This window comes from Nicotiana tabacum, chromosome 14 (assembly GCF_000715075.1).
Source record: "Nicotiana tabacum cultivar K326 chromosome 14, ASM71507v2, whole genome shotgun sequence".
NCBI lineage: Eukaryota > Viridiplantae > Streptophyta > Magnoliopsida > Solanales > Solanaceae > Nicotiana > Nicotiana tabacum.
The window spans coordinates 104,497,685-104,516,092 of NC_134093.1; the positions used below are offsets into that span (position 1 = coordinate 104,497,685).

The 18,408-nt window shown below is 40.4% G+C and overlaps 1 non-coding gene across 1 annotated transcript; it reads left to right on the plus strand.

Moving 5' to 3' along the window:
- Positions 1–9,194: 9,194 nt before the first annotated feature.
- On the plus strand, positions 9,195–9,301 carry LOC142169268 (small nucleolar RNA R71). Its single transcript, XR_012698978.1, has one exon. It is a non-coding gene; the product is annotated as a small nucleolar RNA R71 (small nucleolar RNA).
- Positions 9,302–18,408: the final 9,107 nt, after the last annotated feature.

The following is an 18,408-nucleotide window of genomic DNA, read 5'->3' on the forward strand; positions in this document are numbered from 1 at the left end:
TTCTATAACTTAGAGAACCCATCGGCTCTCATGTTTTCATGGGCTTAATCCCGAGAACTGACCCATTCTCGTCACCTTCTTACTCGTCCTTTCTCATTCTTACTCCTGTCATAAAACCTTGTCTCTTTACTATACTTTAGCTTGCAACCTCTACGTATCTATTTATACTATTCACAACCTTCCTTCAACTTGCTCTCACCATTGATTCCCTTTTGTTATTCTGGAACATTAAGCGAGACATCACATCGTCTTTAACTCTTCTTTACTCTCTTGACTAGATCTCTCGGTACTTAGAAACCATAGGCTGGAAGGTACACCACTGACGACGCTGCTATCATTCTTGGATATTGAATCCCAATGCTTTTAGCCTTCTATCCGAAGCATGGACTATTCACGGTCTTCTGCCTTTGAGTATCTTGTACGTTGTTCACCTTTACCTTATTTACCTTAAAATCTCACATCGTATCTTCTATCTCTTTCATGACCTCCCTTCCACATAGGTATAATTCACGTCCATAACTTGAAGATCTATTATAATACTTGCACCTCTGATGCATACACAATCTGGTGGGAGTTTCGTACTGACTTCTTATGAGGCTGGTACATTTCTAACCGGCTTTATCGTAGAGCCGTTATAGAATATGGTTGTTGTACTATCCCTCTGGTACCTCTGATATTAAGAGTGATTCTATAATGTTCATAATCATGATTTCTATAATTTTCTGGGTCCAATAATCAGATTCTTGATTTACTCCGTTGATATAACTCTTTAGTTTCCTCCTTCTTCTGATCAGCCTTTATGTAGGCTTAAGCTACCTCCCGCTCTGTGGTTCATGGTATTATTTATTACGTTTAGCCTTTCATGGGCACTGAGGAATATCCATGATACAATCCTTTAACAATTCAATCCTTCGTCTATGACCTGGGCTCAACTCTTTCTTTTAACTTATACCGGAATCTTCTACGACTGTATATGCTGCATGTATAAAACTCCAAACTCTCAAGTGCATTCATAATGTAACTAACTCTGGATCATGAATCGAATAATTCTTTTTGTTCCATCTCAGTTTTTTTCAAACGTGAGCAATTACTTTTTCTGGTCTTTCTGCCCCCCTCCCCTCTCTTTTTTTTGCGTGCATACTTAGCTTATCTTGGTGCCCATATATATTGGAATTCCATACATCTCATATGATCTTGAATATCACTTCTAATTTTACTTCCCGTTCATTAGCCACAGTAGGTGCCATTTTCTTATGGAGTGCGTACAATATTGTTGTGAGACTGTTGTTATAAGACCATTTCCTCCTTAGGTCACCCAGCTTAGGTTAAAGCTTCCTTCCTTACTTTCTCAACTAGTCTTTCATTGTAGTATTTAGGGAGGATTCTCGGACTCTTGTAAAGATGTGAGCATATTACATTGTATACTTGATGGACCTTTTGATGTCCTTCCTTGCCTATAATTATCCGTAGTTACTTACTTCCACCCCTTGTACTTGTAGGGTTGCTTCTGAACTTGATATTTTGACTGACTTCCCAGTGGCACTCTCTTTTATCTCCGTAACACTCATATGGCACCTTTAACTACCCCAACTCATATCTGAATATTTCTCAAGAATCACGATGTCATATCTGCGAGACTGGATTTACCATATTGGGTTTTACTATGTTTATCTTGCACGATCTGCTACCTCGTCTGTAACCCCCTGTTTAGCCATAACTAGGCTCTTCCTGAATCAATTACTGACTACTCGCTGGCCCGTTCTCATATCAATATTCTGCGTAATCTTTCTTGGGTTATTTCCTTTGTCTTAACTTAAGTCTCGTACTGACTCCTCGTCTATCAATAACATCTTAGGCAGGGACCCTTACTTCTTTTCCTTGACGTCGTATTTGCATAATGTTCTGGAATCATAGCATATCTGTAGGCTTTGAATAAGTGCAATCTCGTCCCTTTTTCATTTTATCGCATTTTTACTCATCATTCCATAATTACTAGAACCACTTAATTCTGACTTAATGCCACCTCACTCCACATTCCCCTCTTTGGGGAAGTACTAATATTTAGCGCTACGACGATCTACCTATAGATGTTTTACCTCTTCATCTTTGGCGTCGTTTCACAACATCAATGACCCTTACTCGCCTTGCGGCAATCCTTCTGTACCAAGGATAACAAATTCCCTTACTCGCAATGGTGACACTTAGTGCAACTAGCACATACAATCCCTTAAGCTTAACTTTGCTCATATTGCTTGCTTTAGGGAAGCGTCTTCCTGAATGACCATTTTTTTGAATTTCTCATGAATCGTCTTCTGTAGTACATTCTATTATCGCCGGAACGCAAATCCGAAATTCTCATGATGCTGACTATTATCAAGTCACTCAGTCCCTAATTCATGTTTAGTTTATCTTATTCACCAGCCCATACTAATTTCTATTATCCTGGAGTCTAACGTTTCCTTCCGGTAGTTGCGTTGGAGTCACGAACTTATTTTTTTGAAGTGAGGATATGACTTTATGGCCTATACTCTTTTGTTGTCTCAAGGCCTGTCACCTCTCGTTTTTCCCTTCACTTGACTATAGACTCTATAATACTATCATTGTTTTGATCTACCGTTGTCATCCATGTACCACATTTTACTCATACTGCTCCATTAACTCTCTTCTTATTTTTCTGCTAACATTTTTGTCTATCACTTTATTCTGAAAACTCGAACAAAACATTCTTTTGCTTTTAGCCACTCTTGCTCCATCCATTGGCTCCTCGAATTGCCTAACATTCTCTTTCTACCAGGGATGGGAGCCACACTAAGATAATATTTATCCCTTCTAGGCTTCCAGTGCTTATCTTTGTAGTACTAATATCTAGCTATACTATTTTAGGGTGCACCATCAAGGTGTCTCATAAGGAGATCCATTACCATGTTTGCACTATCCTTTGGAAATGTCAACTAACTCTACCAATCCATCCACTATTTTGGGTTACTCTATCCCCAGCCAGATCCTGATAACCCGTCCTTCTCTTAAACTATGTCTGTTAGCTCCCATAGGGCATAACTGAGATCGGTGTGGCCGATTGTACATACATATGTCACTGTTGAAGTTAACTCAAAATGCTTATATCTCCCTTCCTGAATAATGATAATCTTTATTAACTGGGTATCTCGTACCCTTCTTCATCTTGCTTCTTTTACTCCTTGAAACTTGTATTTATTTTCTGAATCTCTCATTGTCTTTCACCATAAAGATGGATAAATATTCTTGCCTTAAGGCTCCTTATCAAGAGGCTTACACATCTTAGTACAGACATGATCTACTGAATACCTCATGTTTATCCATCATAAGTATGATGCAAAAATCGAGTCCCTCTGACTCAACTCTTCCACAAATATATCTCTTACCAACCGTCTTTCTGAATATAGGCTCCGTTGCATTACGAATAGGATAGAGTTTAGTAAATTAAGATCTTACAACTGAGCTCTACCACACGATCTAGAGTAAGAAGAAAGAGTGACGGTCCTAAATGCCCTGTAGCCTCCTGCTTATAAGTGTGGTGCACGACACACCCATAAACAAGACTCTACTAGACATGGCTTGTAGACTCCCTAGGACAGAACTGCTCTGATCCCACTTTTGTCACGCCCCGAACCTGGGGGAGAGACCGGCACTCGGTGCCTCATCTAACCTCGCGTACCAACTTGTGACTAAGGGACTCTAAACATATAATGTCATACTTTGGCCATGGGCCACATTGCAAGACAATTGCGAATACTGACTAAATAACAATAAAAAGTTGGGCCGACAAGGCCGTCATAACTACTACAGCTGACAATCCAACAAAATATACATAAAAGGCCTACAAGCCCAACATACTGCATTAACTGACAGGATATGTCTTCAAGCCTCTACTGATACAAGCCTCTACTGATGGATGTACTGTGATCAGAACAAGGCTCCGACCTACTTATAACATATATATATATATATATATACACAAAGATGTACGTAAAGCTCTAGACCCGGCAACTCCGAAGGGTATGGAGCTTACCGATCAAGCTGAACTTGGGCAACACCTAATAAGGAGGTCTACCCGTCTGTCTGTCTGAATCTGCACGCATGAAATACAGCGCCCCCAAAAAAGGGACGTCAGTACGAAATAATGTACCGAGTATGTAAGGCACTATACTGAAAGCTAAAACTGAACTGATAATATAATAACTGAAAGCAACTAGAACTCAATGATAATCTGAAGATATGTTTACCTGCTGGTGCTGACTCAACTCTCTCAATATAGTAAGTAAATAGTTGTCCGGCCTTATAAGGCTCGGGATATATATAACTGTTCTGCCGTAGTAGGTTCACTCATAGGCGCTCGGCCATAGTAGGCTCGGTATATAACTTACCATCTGATCAGAGGTTGCCCAATAGGGGCCTGCCCATCGATTATAGTTCGATGGTAATAAAAATACTGTAATACTGTATATATAAACTCTCTTGACTGGAAAAAGGAAATACTCAATTGAATATGAAGTCCCGATAAGGAGAATATTGTAACTTACAAGACTAGGAATATATACGTAAATTCCGGAATATGAATTTCTCTTTATGCCTCGTTATCAAACTCGTGTAATTATCAGAACAAATATTTAATAGAAACTCCTCCCTCTATTAAGTTCCAACCTCACAATATGAACTAATTTAAGCTTGGTGAAGATATGCAAGAATTCGTAATGGATTGGTATTTAGGAGAACCTCTTTCGATTATCCTCCTAACTAGGTTTAATCAAGGATTCAACTAGCCTCTTTCGATTACTTAGAAGAATCTATGAACTCAACCAACAACATAGTGCAAATATATCACAAGTTATGCCTCTTTCGATTACAAGAATAAGTGAACATAGATGCACCAATTAAATCTTCCAAAAACGATTCAAATACATAAACATAGAGTTATAATCCACAAATAACAATCAATATACCAAATCCATCAAAACCCAAAAGGTTCTACTCCATAGACATGGAGGAGTTGTAAACAAATGAAACAAAAATAGAGGAAAATATAAATACAATCCAAACCCGGATTTGAGTGAGGAAGGAAAGATGAAATCCTGGTGCTCTTGCTTCTCCCTCTTCCTCTTAGCTTCCCTATGTCTAAGGTATGTCAAACGTGTGTCAAAATGGTGTTTTGGGGTATTAAATCCGCCCCCAAAATGAAAATAGACAAAAATACCCTTTTCTTAGGGAAATAGGAATCTTCCCGGACTAGACATGCGCGACCGTACACCTGGTCAGGCACTTTGCACACCATTCTGCCCCAAGTGCGCGATCGCGCACTTGGGTTGTATAATTTGGGAATTTGGGAAGTGTAAAACATAAAAGTTGTAGCGATTTTAATTAGCGTTCCAATGATATATTGTGGATCCCAAACAGAGTTCTGAGCGAAAAGTTATATGCATTTTACTAGACACTGCGCAATATACCTACTCGATTCTTCATTTAGTTCCACTATCATCTGTTGATCCCCGAACTCGATCCCGACTTAATCCTTGGGCTTTTACTCAGACTTCAAAGCTCGAGAATAGTTTGAATTCATTCCACAACATCTATATAGATCGGAATCACTCCTACAGGGCATAAAACACACAATAAGTGCAAAACACGCCTAATTAAAACTCAACATAAGTAAAGTGTAGCGAATTATAGTGCAATAAGCGACTAAAATACGGGATTATAACCGACCATCAACACCCCACACTTAAACCAGTTCTCGTCCTCGAGCAATCAAACTATATTTCACATAGACATGACCTTTTTAAACAACTCTCCTAACTCATCACACCAAGAATATTAGAAAAGATTAAGCACAAGACCGTAACATCCTCGCCTCAAGAGTTCACTCAACAACACCACGCCATTTTCACAACCTACTCACTTACTCTAACACAAAGGTCAATGACATTACCATTCCTTCATGAATCAAGTTCCCTCACACAAGAATAGAGAGTAGTTCCACAAACAATAAAGTTTAAGAATAATTAAGAACTCAAGATAGGAAGAATTTACTAACTCTCACAACAACATTCATGTGCAACAAAAGATGTACCATAAGCTTGCCCATAGTGTACTACTCTACTAAATGAGCTTATTCAGTCAAGAATCAAGTAAGACTTTAATTGGTTGTAGGTTGCGGGACGGGTAGGATACATTTGGATATATTGACTACACCTCCCTAAGAACTTTAATACATACAATTGACCGTTCAAAACCCCACACTTATGTCAAACCATAACTCCACCTTCACATCAATATACATTAACTCCCTACTTCTTTAAGCACAATTACATCAAGTAACCACTATCAAGGAATATTTTTCACAATCATACACTTACTTTTTTCTTTCTTTTTCAATTCAAGTGTCTCTTTCTTTTTCAAAATAGTGCACATTTCTCCTTAGTTCAATAGTTCCACTCAAAAGCCAAATCAACCACCCCACACTTCAACTTTTACAAAGTTCATACAATTTCAAGTGCGAGGGGTAAATGGTTCAAATAGATGGTCAATTCAAATAAATGGGTAAGGCTTGTAATGTGGTTGCCAAATAAAAAAGATTATAGGCTCAAAGGGGGTTAACTAAGATACATAACAATTTGATGTGTAAACACATATATCTGGCTCAACAAAGAAATGTCTATATCACTTCCAAGAATGAATAAAACTACTATTTCGCTTTGCAAACACACAGGGCAAGTTCTAGACATGAAATGCAATGCACAGAATAACACAAAACCTCACCCCACACATGGCATATACTCACTCAAGATCGGACTCATCAAGACACTCTAGTCAAAGCAGCTAAGCAAAGTTAAGATCATACAATTTAAGGTGCTTATACAAGAGTCAAAAACTGAGCCTAAGCGTCACAACTAAAGTACTTACTATTCTCAAGGCATAATACAGTTAAGAGACATTACTTTCATTTCAAATCCCAACGCAAGAATTCCTACTCCTAAAAAGAAAATAAGACTAACTATACCCAGTTCAAATAAAAACTCTTGGAAAAGAACCGCGGCACAAAGAAAAATCATGGGGGAATTGCTACACTACCTAACAAAAAATTATATATATATATATATATATATATATATATATATATATATATATATATATATATATATATATATATTTATTTATTTATTTATTTATTTATTTTTATTTTTTTCTTTCGACTTAATACCTAAAGAAACCTGTCGAATGACATCCATCGTCGGGAAAAATCAAAAATTTTAAAATTTTCAATCAAATGAATTAAAAACACACATAAACATTTATACATTCTATACATATATACATCCCCACCCCCACACTTTAAATTGTGTCATGTCCCTATGACATACAAATAAAAATCAAGAGGTAACGACAACTTCCCTGAACATCTAGTCGGGGTTTGAATCGAAGTTGGGCTCCATCCCTCGCTCCCAAACTAATGCACACATCCATGCAGACAGCTTCTTCTCGGCCTTCCTTAGATACACCCCACACTTATCTTTTTCGCTCGCCGCAGTCTTCTCTTTCTCTCCCTTCACTTTCCACACAACACTAGCAACTAGCTTCTCCCTTTTTACCCCCGTTTCTACATCCATCTCAAAAATTACAGTCTCCTCGCCCACTCTAAGCATGAGTTTTCTCTCATGTATATCTAATATTACTCTACCCGTTGCTAGGAATGGTCTTCCTAGGATGAGGGGGACTTCCTTGTTCTCTTCCATATTAACCCTTATGAAATCCACAGGAAATACAAACGTATCTACCCGAACTAAGACATCTTCAACTATTCCCTCGGGTATTAGAGTCGTTTGGTCTGCCAACTGCAAAGATATTGGTGCAGACCTTATCTCTCCAATCTCCTTCTCCGGTTCTTGTAAATATATAAAGGCATTAAATTAATTGAGGCACCAGAATCATATAGAGACTTATCAAAATTAGTAAAGCCTAAAGAGCAAGGTATGGTAAAACTCCCTGGATCTCCACACTTTTGTAGGAGTTTGTTTTGCAATATTGCACTTCAATGCTCTATGAGCTTGACCACTAAGGTCTCTTCTATTTTCCTCTTCTTTGTCAGAATCTCCTTCAATAACTTCGCATAAGTCGGCATTTGTGAGAGCACTTCTGTCAATGGTAGGTTTACATGAACCTGTTTCAGTACATCTAAAAATTTCTCAAACTGCTTGTCCAGCTTTTCTCGACTCAGCTTTTAGGAAAAAGGCAGCGCAGACATATGCTTGCTCTCATCATGTTCCACCCTTCTTGATTTTTCTTCCTTCTTTTTCTCAGTTTTCATCGGGCCTTTATTCTTTTTATGAACATCACCCTTCAACTGCTTCTCACTTTCTTTTTCAAAGTTCACCTCATTTTGGATCGGGGTGGGATCTTTCAACACTTGCCCACTTCTCAGAGTTACAGCCATCACTGTTTCTTTTTGATTTCTCTCAGTATCAACGGGAAGTGTTCCTGGGGCTCTCTCCGACATTAGAGTAGCTAAGTGCCCAACCTGTTTTTTCAGTATTCAAAACAATGTACTCAATTCTTTGATAGTTGCATCATGGGCATCAAGCTTCTCATATGTCTTGATAATGAAGGTCTTCATAAGATCTTCCATGCTAGATTGATTTGACTGTGGAAAGTGATACTACTGCCTCTGCTGATTTAGAAAACTTGTAGCTTCTTGTTCTTAGAATCTAGGGTTGTTTAGTTGCCATGCATTTGCAGTACCCCCAGGTGAATTACATGAAAAGCCGGGGTGCCTCTGACCCATTGCATTATAGTTTCCTACAACATTCACTTTCTTAGTTGAGGCTTGACACTCATGGGTGGGATGTCCTCTTCCACATATATCACAAACTGTGTGGTGTACATTTTGCATCGAAGCTACAGTTAGCTTCCGTATTTTTTTAGCCATAGCATCAAGTTGTACTTGCGCAGATGTAGTAGCATCAACTTGGTGAACACCGGTTGATTTTCTTCTTTCCATACTCTCAGAGGGCCACTGATTCGCATCTTCGGATAATTCATCAAGAATTGTAACTATCCCCTCTAGAGTCTTCTTCATAAAAGGGCCTCCAACTGCATTGCTTAAAGTTCTACGCGAGGCCGGTGTCAATCCATCCCAAAAATCCTGGAGTTGCATCCAGAGTTCAATCCCACTATGTTGACACCTTCTAACTATCTCCTTAAATCTCTCACATGCTTCAAAAACAGTTTCATTCTCTTTCTGGCAGAAGTAATGGATTTCTCTTCTAAACTTGCCCGTCTTGGCTGAGAAAAAATATTTATCAAGAAATTTTCTGGTCAATTCCTCCCATGTTCTAATTAATCCATTTGGAAAGCTTCGAAGCCACTGCTTCGCATCATCTTTAAGTGAAAAGGGGAATGCCCTTAAATACACTGCATCTTGTGATACCCCATTATATTGAAAAGTGTTCATAATCTCCTAAAAGTTCATCAGATGCGTGTTTGAATCTTCGTTCATCTTCCTTCTGAAAACGCAGCTGCTTTGAATGGTTTGAAGCAAACCTTGCTTCAACTCGAAATTATTGACTGCAATTGGAGGTGGTCTAACACTTGACAATCCTTGATTGTAGACTGGTCTGACATAGTCACCCAATGCTCTACCAGGCCTTAGTTCGATTTAGATTGAATCGTCGACCCCTATTGTCTTCGACAGTTTCCTCTGCAGCTCTATGGGCTGCCTTAACAGCTATCCTTGCAGCTGCCTCTACCTCATTCTCATCGTTATTAGCCATGTGTTCTTGGGTTGAAGGTTTCCCCAAGAACCTTACGGTAAACTCTTTCTCCTTCCTAAGTTGCCGCAAGTGTTTTTCCAATTTCGGTTTGTAAGGTATTACTTCTGTACAAGAAGATCGTGTCATACACCACAGACTTAACCTGTTGCCTGCACACGGAGGAGAAACCCGTGAAGAACAAAAATAAAAGTAAAAATAAAAATAAATTCCTGAATTAGCACTACAAACTATTTCCAACATTATTAATTGCCAATCCCCGGCAACGGCGCCAAAATTTGATAAGCGCAAAACACACACTTAAATTGTGCTCGCTAGTCAAAGATAGTATAGTATAATTATCGTCTCCACAGGGATTGGATTTAAACAGTATTCTAGTAGTTCGTAGCTCGATTGCTATCCAGGAGGATCAACAATGGAGATTTATACAATTAAGAATTGAAACTAAATAAGAACCTAAACTATTGACTAATGACAATCTCAACAAAGGTAAGCAAGGAAGTTATCAATGGGAGAAAATATGGGTTGATAGGATAGGTGCAAGATAATTGTTCGGGATCTAACTCTAGATAATTCACTTCTAATGTTCAAGTGAGTCTCTCGAATTCACTTAATTATCAGTACAAACGTTTAGTAGAAACTCCTCTCTCGATTAAGTTTCAACCTCAAAATATGAACCAATTTAAGCTCGGTGAAGATATGCAAGAATTCGTAATGGATTGGTCTTTAGGAGAACCTCTTTCGATTATCCTCCTAACTAGGTTTAATCAAGGATTCAACTAGCCTCTTTCGATTACTTAGAAGAATCTATGAACTCAACCAATAACATAGTGCGAATATATCACAAGTTATGCCTCTTTTGATTACAAGAACAGGTGAACATAGATGCAATAATTAAATCTTCCAAAAACGATTCAAATACCTAAACATATAGTAATCCACAAACAACAATCAGTACACCAAATCTATCAAACCCCAAAAGGTTCTACTCCATAGATATGGAAGAGTTCTTCACAAATGAAACAAAAATAGAGGAAAACATAATACAATCCAAACCTGGATTTGAGTGAGGAAGGAAGGATGAAATCCTTGTGCTCTTGCTTCTCCTTATTCCCCTTAGCTTCCCTAGGTCTAAGGTGTGTCAAAAGTTTGTCAAAATGGTGTTTTGGGGTATTAAATCTGCCCCCAAAATGAAAACGGATGAAAATACCCTTTTCTTAGCGAAATAGGACTCTTCCCGGACAGGATATGCGCGACCGCGCACCTGGTCGCGCACTTTGCACACAATTCTGCCCCAAGTGCGCGCCCAGTGCGAGGATGGGAACTTGGTCACGCATCTGGGTTGTATAAGTTGGGAATTTGGAAAAGTGTAAAAGATGAAAGTTGTAGCCCTTTTAAATAGCTTTCCAACAATATATTGTGGAGCGTAAACGGAGTTCCGAGCAAAAGGTTATGTGCATTTTATTGGACACTACGCAATATGCCTGCTCGATTCTTCGTTTCGTTCCACTATCATGCGTTGATCTCCGAACTCGATCCCGACTTAATCCTTGGGCTTTTACTCAGACTTCAAAGCTCCAGAATAGCTTGAATTCATTCCATAACATCTACATAGATCGGAATCATTCTTACAGGGCATAAAACACACAATAAGTGCAAAACACACCTAATTAAAGCTCAACATAAGTAAAGTGCAATGAATTAGAGTGTAATAAGCGACTAAAATACGGGATTATAGCCTACCATCAACCCAGCCCGCACAACAAATAAAACGGCCGAATAAATGCTATGAACTTACCTCAGGGATGAAAACAAGACACACAAAATGAGTGTAAGAAACTATGCTCAACATCTCGTTGTTGCGGCATGCAACCCGATCCAACATGACTCTGTTGCGGCGTGCAACCCGATCCACATAACATGCCCGTGATGGCATGCCACCCGATCCAAACAATATACTCATGGCGGCGTGCCACCCGATCCGCACGTAACAATTAAGAAGAAACACACATCAAGCCGTAACGCTCATACTTACGACGAATATCGACCACAAGCACGCCAAGTGCATAATACCAATCCTGGGGAGACGGATAGCGCCATACGCTGCGAAACCCAAGCACAACTAAGGTACAATAAATGACCTGCATCTCGAGAGTCATCCTGCTCATATAACACCAGAAGCTACACGGGACCTCAACATGTGTGCGAATAATCAAGCCGCCCTACAACCCACATGGCACAATAGAGATTTACATGGAATAGTTGACGACGGGAATAACATCCGATGCCGGACGACTCCTCCGTAAGAAATGCTATGCTGAATGAACACACTCGGCCTGGTGTAGGGCACATATCCACATTTAGACCCTCCGACGGACCTCAAGCCGATTATGATCATACCATACTAGGCTAATAACCTTTCAAGGGTCCACAATAATCTCTTTCCATGACACATAATAACATCCGTCAAATCCGAAACAAACTCACACAGTCCACATCCCAAGGAATAGAACGCCTCTCAGGCATAAACTCTCGCATTTCCGATATTACCATCACCTCTATATTTGGTTTCAATCCTTAACAATCAAGTGACTAACATGTCACACTTATACAAATCTCCCCGTGGGGTACGCTCCCACAACCTTCCACTCAGGTAGCAAAGTCCGCACATCCATACCACCAACCGTACTAATTATGTAAGGCAAATCACAATCTGCAAATCAATAATAATGCCTCTTTCACAGAACACCATTCTCAGGCGACACTAAGATAATGCCAGCTCACTCTAAACATTTGAATTCTTTCCTGCTTGTCTGAGCTCGTGACATTCTTATCAACACCGAACCACAACCTTGATCCTCAACTTCCAATTCTCATGTCGCTCACTACAACTGTCATGCCGTTACGCGAGAATACGCGAATTCATCATAACCCCTGAACTACTAGTAGATTAACCACTTTATTGGCTAGAAACCTTTCACTTAGCTCATTTTAGAAGAACCACTGCAACACGCAACTGAATTCTCAAACTGCAGAAAATACAACCTCAAGCCGTGATCTAAACCGTCATAACTCTTCCGGAATCCATTTACACAACAAAGCCATCGAAATCAAATATTTCTCAAATCAATCAAGTCATGGTGGTTGTTAAGCCTGCACGTACAACCATAAACCTCATGTATTACTTCACACGCCGAAGGAACTGGTCATTGCCACAATCATGCCGACTCATCCATTACTAATTGACCCAACTCCCTTCAATTTACTCTTGACCTGACTTAGAAATATAATAGCCCCATTCACAACATCACGAACTCAACCCGCACTCATACCGAGCGACCCGATCCGTGAGACCACATTGTCTCAATACCCATGAACCACCCCCATACCTTTCTCAGGCGCACAATAGCACCTCCAACCGGTACACCCAGTTTGCAAGACCTTTCGCGAATTCGAAGCTATTTCTTTATTTACTCCAATACTGCACCGCATACCCGGCGATGACATAGAACATTCCAAGTTTTTTTCGCAATCCACTACGAAAACTCAGTCCTTAACTACACAACAGACCCAAAACCCTTAAGCACTGCACTTAAATTAAATTCTTGAACCCACTAGGACCGTTGTTGAGAGTCACCCACTATGACCTGATCCCGAACATAACCGAACTCTAACGCTCTACTAGCACATGAACACCCTCTCGAAGAAGCAACCGGCTGAACTCTTTGCCTTGTACATAACATCCACAAAAGCATAAGCTCTTAGTCTTCCCAAAAACCTGAATATGCATCGATAACGCCGAATATAGTACACGTCCTTCAAGTTCTCTACTGAATTTCCCCTGACATTTTCTTTTCTTAGTCCTAAATAATTCGCCAACGCACCGTTAACCAGAAACCGCACAAGCAGACAACCACGCGATCCAATTGTAAACGGTGGGGCTCCCCCTCTTAGCTTTAAGCTACCATCATATAATGCAGATCCCACAACGATTCCTCCTTCTCAATTACCATGATCTCGCACCGTTAACCCACCAGACTTCTCGAAGTCTTTTGCAAAGCTTTTCATGAACATCCTGAATCACCAGTCACAGTCACACACTCGACCTCTTACCGGGTAGCAAGTAATATTCCTCGCAGAAGCTTCATCAACATCACGCCACCGCTAACCTGCTCACAGGAGGTAACCCATCTGTGAAATTCCTTACCGATACCTTCCAACGATGTTGCACTGGGTACAACTACCACATAATCAGTAAATTCTCCTGAACTCATGCTCGCCCACCAGTTGTATAAGTGTGCTCCTTCCCTATTGACATCAACTGAAAGTTCAACCATACCTTCCGAACTCAAGTCATATTGCACCTGAAACGGTAATCAGATCTTCACACCTCTCTTCATTTCAAACAAACTATTTTCTGCCATATTTAATCTTTCTTCGTACAATAACCATCACTCCAAATAAAATCCATAGGCTATCACCTTCCATCACGATTCCCAAACCGTTCTACACTTTCTCAAGGCACGCGGCTATCCTACCACAGAATATTTGTGCTAATCTACCACTCTTACTTCGGTTAAACCATCTCCTTTAAGAAACTCCTCAACCTCTGCTTCTCATACTTGACCTGCTAGTACTTCAACCACCGCGAAACACTCCCTGCCATGTCTTCCCTCATACTTCGCTGCTCAAATGTTGCTTCAAATCAAAATGCATCCCTATAGCACCTGAACCAATAAAATGTTACCGACTCTAAGCCTCTTCGAATATCATCTTTCTCGAGCCATCAACATTAGAAATACTAATTAAATTCTGAACCGCTGCACACAGCTATCTCTGGCAACCGCCCATCAGGCACCATTGCACAGCATCCTGCCCCGAAGGAAAAATCCAAGAAGACCGTAACACCGGCGAACCGTAATGCGTTCGAACAAGGACGACGACACCACATCACAAATGAAAATTTCACCACGCTCGAAAATATCAAACCTCGTCACTTCATCAACCAAACCTAGGCATCTATAGTCTGATTGCCTTTCCTCCGCTGGAATTAAATGTTGAACCTCTAAATCATGCACTGAGAAATCCTCCTTTCGATTCATTCACTGCCTCGATACATAACCGAGCACCTTACCATCACACCAACATTGTGCGATAACAACGTATAGACATCGTAGCAATCCGTGTACAGTCTCGAAACCATAGAAAATACAGATACTGAGCTGGAACAAAAGAACATCCTTCCGCAAGGCAACGATAATACCCTGCCCGAATACGCAGGGAAAAATATCCTGTACCACGTCTGTAGTACCACTACAACTCCTCGACGCCAATTGATAACTAGCGCTTCACGTCGCATAAGACTAAGTAGGAAGGAAATAAAGGCACAAGCCTCGATGGAATCAAACCGCACGATGAGGAAATCAAGAAGGGAAGTGCTCCTAACAGCCCTGTAGCCTCTCGAAGATAAATACAGACGTCTCCGTACCGATCCGCAAGACTATGCTAGATTTGCTCATGATTCGTGAGACCCAAGTGAACCTAACGCTCTGATACCAAGATGTCACGACCCAAAATCCACTATAGGTTGTGATGGCGCCTAACGCCGCCGTTACGCAAGCCAATGTCAATTCATCAATTTATTTACTCATTTATTACTCTTGAGATCAAAATCTCCATTACTTTAATAGTATAAAATAGAATTTGCAGGGGAAAATGATTATAACTACGTGATCTACAATAACAATCAACCAGCAGAAACCCTCAAAACCCAGTGTCACAAGTGCATGAGCAATTTCTAAGGAGTATAATATTAATACAACGTCTATCCCGAATATAATAAGACAGAATAAAATAAATAGTACAATAGAGACTCGGTGGACTGCGATGTGTGGCCTGGAATGCACCTCACATAAAGTCTCCTCAACGGGTGCGCCTACGTGCCAGGATGATCACCAAATGAACCTGTCTGTTCCTGCACATTTAGTGCAAAAGTGCAACATGAGTACGTAAATCAATGCGTACCCGGTAAATATCTAGCCTAACCCCAGAGGAGTAGTGACGAGAGGTCGACATCGACACTTACTATAGGTCAAATAAAGCAATATAATAAAACTTAAACAGATATACAACGTACGACAATAACAAGATAAATCCGTAAGGTGCATAACCTTCCAATTATTTATTTTAAAGTATAAGTTTCTCAATCTTGTATCCTGCCTTAATAGCTCAAAAATTATCAAGTGTCATTATCAAATAAATAAGGAACACCGTATATTATGTTGGGCATCAGCAGAAAGATATTCTCGAAAATGTTCAGACCATCAGCGATATAACGCACGATTATGCCGAGGTCGTTCGGCCCGATCCACAATAATGTGTACAATGCGGGGGGTCAAGCGGCACGAACCATAGATGTACCTATATACTGCCGAGGCGTTCGGCTCACTCCACAAGAAAAGGAAAGAAGTTCATTGAATTACGAGACACGTGTTTACAACACCGTACATGGATACAAAATGGATATAATCTTTACCGTTTCTCAAATAACTTGTCCACAACTAAAAGTGTTAAGGCTTGGCCTAGTATACATATAATTATTTCTAAATCAATTTCATTTATAACTTCGATTAATTAATGTCAGCAACATGAGTTGAAATAATTCAAATATTACAGGATAAAATCCTAGGTCTACCCGGACATAAACATGCTATAGCTACGTACGGACTCTCGTCACCTCGTGCGTACGTAGCACCCACAACTAGTTGCACATAACAATAAATATCACCTAGGGAGTAGTTTCTCTCTCACAAGGTTAGACAGGAGACTTACCTTGCTCTGAAGTTCTATAACCGGCTCCAAAGCCTCTCTAACACCTCAAACCAAAGCCCGTCGATCAAAAACTATTCAAACAACGTGCAACCCAGTCAAAATATACCCTAATACCCATAATTTATCAATTAATATTAATTCTCAACTCCGCTCAAAAAGTCTATAAAATCAACCCTCGAACCCACGTGTCCGGATTCCGAAAATTTTCGAAGATAAACTTTATCCATAACACCAGAACTTGATTTATTCCAAATTCCATGTCCAATTTCGTAGTAAAAATTCAAAACTACCAATTTCTTTCTTTCAAAATCTCACAATTTCTACCAATTTTCATGCTTGAATCCATATAAAACCCATGTATTTAACTTGTAATATGTTGGAATCACTTACCTTGGGATGGGTAACGAAGAAGCTCCTCCAAAATCGCCCCTAGCTCGGCTCCCATGGAAGATTTGAGATAAAATGATCCAAAACCCGTTTTGGCAAACTTATACACTGCCTAGGCGACCCTTGTTCGCATTCGCGAAGGCCAAATGCCATTGCATCAAAATTCTTGTTCGCGTCACATACGTCGCGTTCGGGAAGCCTCAGACCCCTGCCTTTTCGCGATCCATGAGCCGCGTTCGCGAAGGCCAACCTGCTCCAGGCCCAACTCCCCCTTTCCTTCTACGCGTTCGCGATCGCCTCTTCGTGGTCGCGTAGGTTCCTCAGGCCCTTCTCCGCGTTCGCGACCCCTGTGTCGCGTTCGCAATGAACAAAAATCAACCACCCAAAAACCCTTCTCCGCGAACGCAGGACTCCCTTCACGTTCGCGAAGGACAAAACTAGAACCAGCAACAGCCAAAACAGCCAGAATTGGTCCGAAACCACTCTGAATCACACCCGAGGCCCCCGAGACCCCGTCCAATCGCATCAACAAGTCCCAAAACATAACACGAACCTACTCGAGGCCTCAAATCACATCAAACAACGCTAAAATCACAAATCGCACCCCAATTCAAGTTTAATGAACTTTAGAACTTCAAACTTCTACATTCGACGCCGAAACCCATCAAATCAAGTCCGACCTCAAATTTTGCACACAAGTCATAATTGACATAACGGACCTACTCCCACTTCCGGAATCAGAATCCGACCCTGATATCAAAAAGTCCACTCCCGGTCAAACTTTTTCAAAAATCATCCAAATTTCCAACTTTCGCCAATTGACGCCGAAACGACCTACGGACTTCCAAATCAACGTCCGGACATGCTCCTAAGACCAAAATCACCATACGGAACTATTCTCAGGCTCGGAATCCTAAACGGACATCGATAACATAAAAATACACTTCAACCCAAACTTAGGGAATTCATAAACCTTCAAAATGCCAACCTTCCGTAATAAGCACCAAAATACTCCCCGGCCACCCGATACTTGACCCGAACATACGCCCAAGTCCGAAATCATCATACGAATGAACCTATTGGAACCTTCAAATCCCGATTCTGAGGTCGTTTACTCAAAAGTCATTCCTTAGTCAATTCTTCCAACTCAAAGCTTCCGAAATTAAAATTCTCTTTCCAAATCAACTCTGAACTTCCCGAAATCCAATTCCGACCACACGTACAAGTCATAGTACCTAAAGTGAAGCTGCTCAAGGCCTTAAACTGCCAAACGACGCGCTAGAACTCAAAACGACCGGTCGGGTCGTTACATACAAACAATACCAACATTGTGGTGTAACTTCCACTTGCTGCTTATATATAGTAAGGGGTGAGATTTTCACTCTTAAAACAA